The sequence below is a fragment of the Vicugna pacos genome, chromosome 24 (assembly GCF_048564905.1).
Source record: "Vicugna pacos chromosome 24, VicPac4, whole genome shotgun sequence".
Taxonomy (NCBI): Eukaryota; Metazoa; Chordata; class Mammalia; order Artiodactyla; family Camelidae; genus Vicugna; species Vicugna pacos.
Window position 1 is genome coordinate 523,885 of NC_133010.1, and position 5,926 is coordinate 529,810.

The window sequence follows — 5,926 nt, forward strand, 5'->3', positions numbered from 1 at the left end:
ATCCAGCTTTATTGAGGTGTAATTGACATATAGCACTGTGTATGTTTAAGGTGTACAGAATAATGATTTGACTTACATACATCTTAAAATGATAACCACAGTAAGTTTAGTGAACATCCATCATCTCATATAGATACAATATTTTAAAAAATTGAAAAAAAATTTCCTTGTGATAAGGACTCTTAGGATTCATTCTCTTAACAAATTTCATATGTAACATACGGCAATGCTAATTATATTTATCATGTCATACATTAAATCCTGAGTAATTATTTATTTTACAACTGAACTTTTGTACCTTTTGACTACCTTCATCCAAATCCCCTCCTCCACACATACCTCTGGTAACCACAAAACTAATCTCTTTTTCTATGAATTGGTTTGTTTGTTTTTGAAGTGTAAAAACAACGCTTCGTTAGTTCCTGTTACACAACACAGTGATTCAATTTTCTATACATTTCAAAATAACTACCATGATAAGTCTAGTTACCATCTGTCACCACACAAAGATATTACATAGTTGTTGACTATATTCCCCACTTTGTACATTTTATACTCTTGATGCATTTATTTTGTAACTGTAAGTTTGTACCTCATGATCTCCCTCTCCTATTTCTCCTGTCCCTCCACCCCAATTACCTCTGGCAGCCATCTGTTTTTCCTCTGTGTCTATGACTCTGTTTCTGTTCTTCTGTTTGCCCATTTGTTTTGCTTTTCAGATTCTACATATAAGTGCAGCTGTACAGTATTTGTCATTCTCTGTTTGAACTGTTTCACTCACTATAATATCCTCTAGGTCCACCTCTGTTGCTGCAAATGGTGGTATGGTCATTTTAACAATATTCTTCAAATTCATGAGTGTAGTATATCTTTTCACCTGCCTTGCAAATATCAAGATTTCATTCACTTTATGGTTGCATAACAGTCCACTGCATATAGATATACACCACATCTTCTTTATCTGTTCACCTATTGATGGCACTTATGTTGCTTCTATATCTTTGCTATTGTAAATAATGCTGAAATGGACATTGGGGTGCATATATTTCTTCAAGTTATTGTTTTTATTTTCTTCAGATAAATACCCAGCAGTGGAATTGCTGGATCATATGGTAGCTCTATTTTTAATTTACTGAGGAAACTTTGTGCTGTTTTGCACAGTGGCCACACCAACCTACACGCCTACCAGCAGTGCTGAAGAGTCCCTTGTGTCCACATCCCCACTAACACTTGTTGTTTCTTGTCTTTTTCACAGCATCCACTCTGACAGGTGTGAGGTGATATCTCACTGAGGTCTGGATTTTCATTTCCTTGATAATTAGTGATGCTGAACATCTTTTCATGTGCATGTTGGCCCTCTGTATGTCTACTTTGGAAAAATGTGTATTTGGGTTTTCTACCCATAGTTAATCAGGTGGCTTTTTTTATGTTGAGTAGAATGAGTTCATTGTATATTTTGAATATCAACTTCCTATTGAATATGTCATTGCAAATATCTTCTCCCATTTGGTATGATGCCTTTTGGATTTGTTGATAATCTCCTATGCTGTGCAAAAGCTTTTTAGTATAATTTGGTTCCATTTGCTTATTTTTGCTTTTCTTGCCCTTGTCTAGGAATACATATCCCCCAGAAATAGAATGTTAATAATGACTTGGCAATGAGTACTTGTATTTTATTATAGAAGTTTTCAATTCTTTTTGAATTTATTTTTGTGCATGGTGGAAGAAAAGTATAGTTTGATCTTTTTGCATATAGCTGTCCAATTCTCCCAACACCATTTTTCGAAGAGTCTGTCTTTTCTCAATTGTGTAGTCTTGCCTCCTTTATCATAAATTAGTTGTCCAGGTAAGTGTGGGTTCATTTCAGGACTCTATTCTGTTCCATTGATTTATGTGTCTGCTTTTAGGCCAGTACCAGAATGTTTTGATTATTATAGCTTTGTAGCATTGTTTGAAATCAAATCAAGTAGTGTGATACCTCCATCTTTGTTGTTTCTCAAGATTGTTTTGGCTCTTTGAGGTCTTTTGTCTATCCATATAAATTAAAATTTTTTGTTCCTGTTTTGTAAAAAAAAGTCATTAATATTTTGATATGATGACATTGAATCTGGAGATTGCAAAGGGTAGTATGATCATTTTAACAATATTCTTCCAATTCATGAATGTGGCATATCTTTTCATTTGTTTGTGTTGTCTTCAATTTTTCTCTTTAGTATCTTATAGTTTTCCAAGTAGGGGTCTTTTACCTTCTTAGTTAGATTTATTCCTAAATACTTTATTCTTTTTGACATGATTATAAGTTGGATTGTTTTCTTAATTTCTGTTTCTAATAGTTCATTGTTAGTGTATAGAAACACAGCAGATTCCTGCACATTGATGTTGCATCCTGCAACTCTACTGAATTCACTGAGCACCAATAGTTTTTTGCTAGCATCTTTAGGAATCTTTACGTATGGTATAAGTCATCTGAAAACAACAACAGTTTTATGTCTTTCTTTCCAACTTGGATTCTTCTTATCTTTTTCTTGTCTGACTGCTGTGGCAAGGACTTCTAATACTATGCTAAATAAAAGTGTCAAAAGTAGGTATTCTTTTCTTGTTCCTGACATTAGAGGAAATGCTTTCAGCTTCTCACTATTGTGGTGATGTTAGCTGTGGCCTTGTCATTAATGGCAATGCATTTTGTTGAGGTGTGTTTCCTCTGTACTCACTTTGTTAAGAGTTTTTATCATGAATGAATTTTGTAAAAAGCTTATTACATACCTATTGAGATGAACACAAGGTTTTCATTCTTCAATTTGTTAATTTGGTGTATCACACTAATTGAGGTTGTAGATATTGAACTATCTTTGCATCCTTGGGATAAATTCCATTAACTCATGCTGTGTGATCCTTATAATCTGTTGTGACTTTGGTCTGTTACTATTTTTTTTTCCCCCAATAATCCGCACAAGGTCTTTTTTCAGGCAGATGATATCTCACATAATATGATATACATGGATCAGAAGGGAGGGAAGAAAACAAAGATCAGCTACAGGGGAGTGGGGAGAAGGGTGTAAATGTACAAAGAATTCAGGTGTCTTCAGGGCAAGACAAAGAGGTTTCAATGGGGGTGTGGTGAGGTGAGGGAGGCCATGAGTCACCCCTCCTGGGAGGGGACAGGCTCCACTGTCGAGTTTGTTGGTTTTTGAAAATAAAAACAAGACCGGAAACAGCACATCTGTTTGGTTGTTGGTGTCCCCCTGCCCCTCACAGCTATTCCAAAGTCTTTCCATCCAGTTCCAAGCATATACAGAGCAATTCTGGTCAATAACCCATCTTTGAAAAAGGAAGAATCAAGAGGAAAAAACAAAAGAAAGCCCAAACTCCAGCCCTACACTGCCCGCACACACGATGGGGACGAGGTGAGGGATGAGAACTCGGAGGTCGCAGTTTCCATGTCCCAGGTCATAGCCATCCTGTTGGGGGCGGCCTCCCCAACTCTGCTCCAGGCCACCACCCCGCTGGCAGGATTCTCGCTGGGAAGACTAGGGTGGGGGCTGAGGGGGCTGGAGGGCAGGGAGGTCCAGAAGAGAGAGGAGGAAGCAGTTCTGGGAACACAGTGCATGCCACCGGGTCACAGCGCATCTCCGCTGGGGTGAGATCCTGAAAGCGGTCGGTGGTCTGGCCCCTCCGGCCACATAATGGGGGAAGGGGGTCTGGGGTCCAAGTTGTGCGGCTGCTGTCGCCACCTCGCCGGGAGAAACCAAGCAAAAACAAAACAGTTTTCTGCCCCTCCCTTGCCTGCCAGCACAAACCAAAAACCCCAAGTGGAAAGGGTAACTCCTTTTTTCTTTCCAAAGAAGGCCTTTTGAAAGAAACCACCGATTGTAAACTGCCCAGTTTATTATAATAATTATTATTTTTAGATGGCTACAAAGACAGGTGAGACCTCGCACCTAGACTAGTTTTCCTGGTGGAAGGGCTTAGGTACAGACGGACAACAGGGCTTGGGTTTTTTTATTTTTTGTCCTTTTTTCATTTTTTTTTTAAAGAAGAAAGCAAAGAGATTGATTGGGGTGGGTTGGGGGGCTTGCTAGAAGCTTCCATTTTTAAAAATTTTTCCCCCCAAAAATCCCCCCTGAAAACAAATTTAAAAATCCCAACAACGGTAAAACCCCAAACAAAAAACAACAAAAAAGTGTCATGTACATAAAAGGTCCTTTCGGGGAAGGGCAAGGGGTGGGATTTCTCTGGTCATTGACTTGAAATATATTTTTATTTTGAATTTTGTCCTTCATGTTTTATGGAATAAAAAGTTCGGCCTTTTTATTGCATGAAACTAAAATTGGGAAGGGTGGGGAGTGGAGGGGAAGGTGGGGGTTGAGGGGGAGCAAGAGACGCCCCACCCCCAGCTCCTGGGTAATGACACCTCACTTCTTCTTGCATAATTTCTGGCATCTTCCCACCTGCAGTGCCGGCTCTCTCAGCGTCTCTCTCGGAGAAGAGGAGGGGGGAATCACACACTCATCGTCATGCTTGGAGAATAATTGTCATTCTGGAAGGAGTGGAGGAAGTTCACTCCTAGCTCGCCGTCGTTCTCGAGGAGTGCCTGTAGGATTGCTAATGCCACTTATGTTGTTAGGAGAATTTTTTGGAAGTCCATCTATGTCACCTGACCCTAACGAGCCGTTCATGTGGTGTGGCTCCATGCCGCCCATGCCTCCCATCGGGCCGTCCGAGCCTTGACCCATCGGGAAGTTGGACCGGCTGCCTCCAGGCGGCACCGGATTAATCATTGTGTAGATGTTGTCACTGGAATTTGTTGAATCTGCAGGACTAGGCATGATAGGTGTTCCTGGGGGGCCGCCACCACCAGGGGGTCCCTGTGGGCCAGGCCCCATGGGCCCCATGCCTCGGGGAGGGTTCATTCTCTGCATTGATCCTCCCATGTTGGGATGCCCTTGTTGTCGCGTGGGGTCCATGGAATTGGGCAACAGTGGCTGTGTCCCAGGAACTCCTCCTGGAGGCTGGTTTCCCATTCTGATCGGGGGCTGGGGGCCGCCTGCGTATCGCGGTGACATAAAAGGCTGACTGTGGGGTCCCATCATGCTGCTGGGATTGTGAGGTGGAGGCTGTGCGTGCGGCGAGGGCTGTGACCCCGGAGGACCCTGAAAGAAACCTGGTGGGATGGGGCCTCCCGGCATCCCATCGTTGGGGGGAATGTTGCCAAGCATGGGGCTTGGTGCGGCTGCTGCGCTGTAATCATGAAAGGCTTTTGCTTCACTTGAATGTTCACAAGTGTCTCGCCTTTCAGGAGCTACACAGTAAAGGTCCCAAAATACACACCACCACGAGTGCAAAAACCCAGGCGGTTCTCACTATGTGATGTTTTTTTCCCATCGAATCTCCGACAAGAAGGTCTGTGCAGATTTCTGTGCTCCGACGTGCAGTAAATATTCGTAGACATATAAAGCTAACTTTTCCCGAGCCTGCCCGTCCGAGGGCACCGCCGAGCCTTTGCCTTTGGCAAACATGGTTTGCAGAGAAGAGAGCGCCGAGCCTTGCCGCCGCCGCCGCCGCTACCGCTTCGGCTGCTCCCGAGCTGCCCCCTCGCTCCCGGCCCCCTCCCCGGCGCTCGCTCGCTCACTGGCTCGCGCTCTCCTCGCCGCGCTCCCCTCCCTCCCCCCCAGGCGCTGGCTCCGCGCTCTTTCCAGCTGTCAAAGCGTCAGCCCCGGCCGCGGCCCCATCGCCCTGGAACTCCTCCCGCGCCGGCTCGGCCTGCGGTGCCGGTGCCGCCGCCGCCGCTGGCCCGCCTGCTCGGCTGCCTGCTGGCTCGCTCGCGCGCCCTCCCGCCCGGCTCCGCCTGCGCCGCCCTCTGCCGGTCTGTTACTATTTTGTAGATTATTTTCACACCTATGCTCTTAAGTGGTATCGGACCATAGTT

At 44.0% G+C, this 5,926-nt stretch overlaps 1 pseudogene; it reads right to left on the bottom strand.

Moving 5' to 3' along the window:
* Positions 1–4,498: 4,498 nt before the first annotated feature.
* Positions 4,499–5,596, bottom strand: LOC140688843 (single-stranded DNA-binding protein 3 pseudogene; annotated as a pseudogene).
* Between the last annotated feature and the right edge of the window lie 330 nt (positions 5,597–5,926).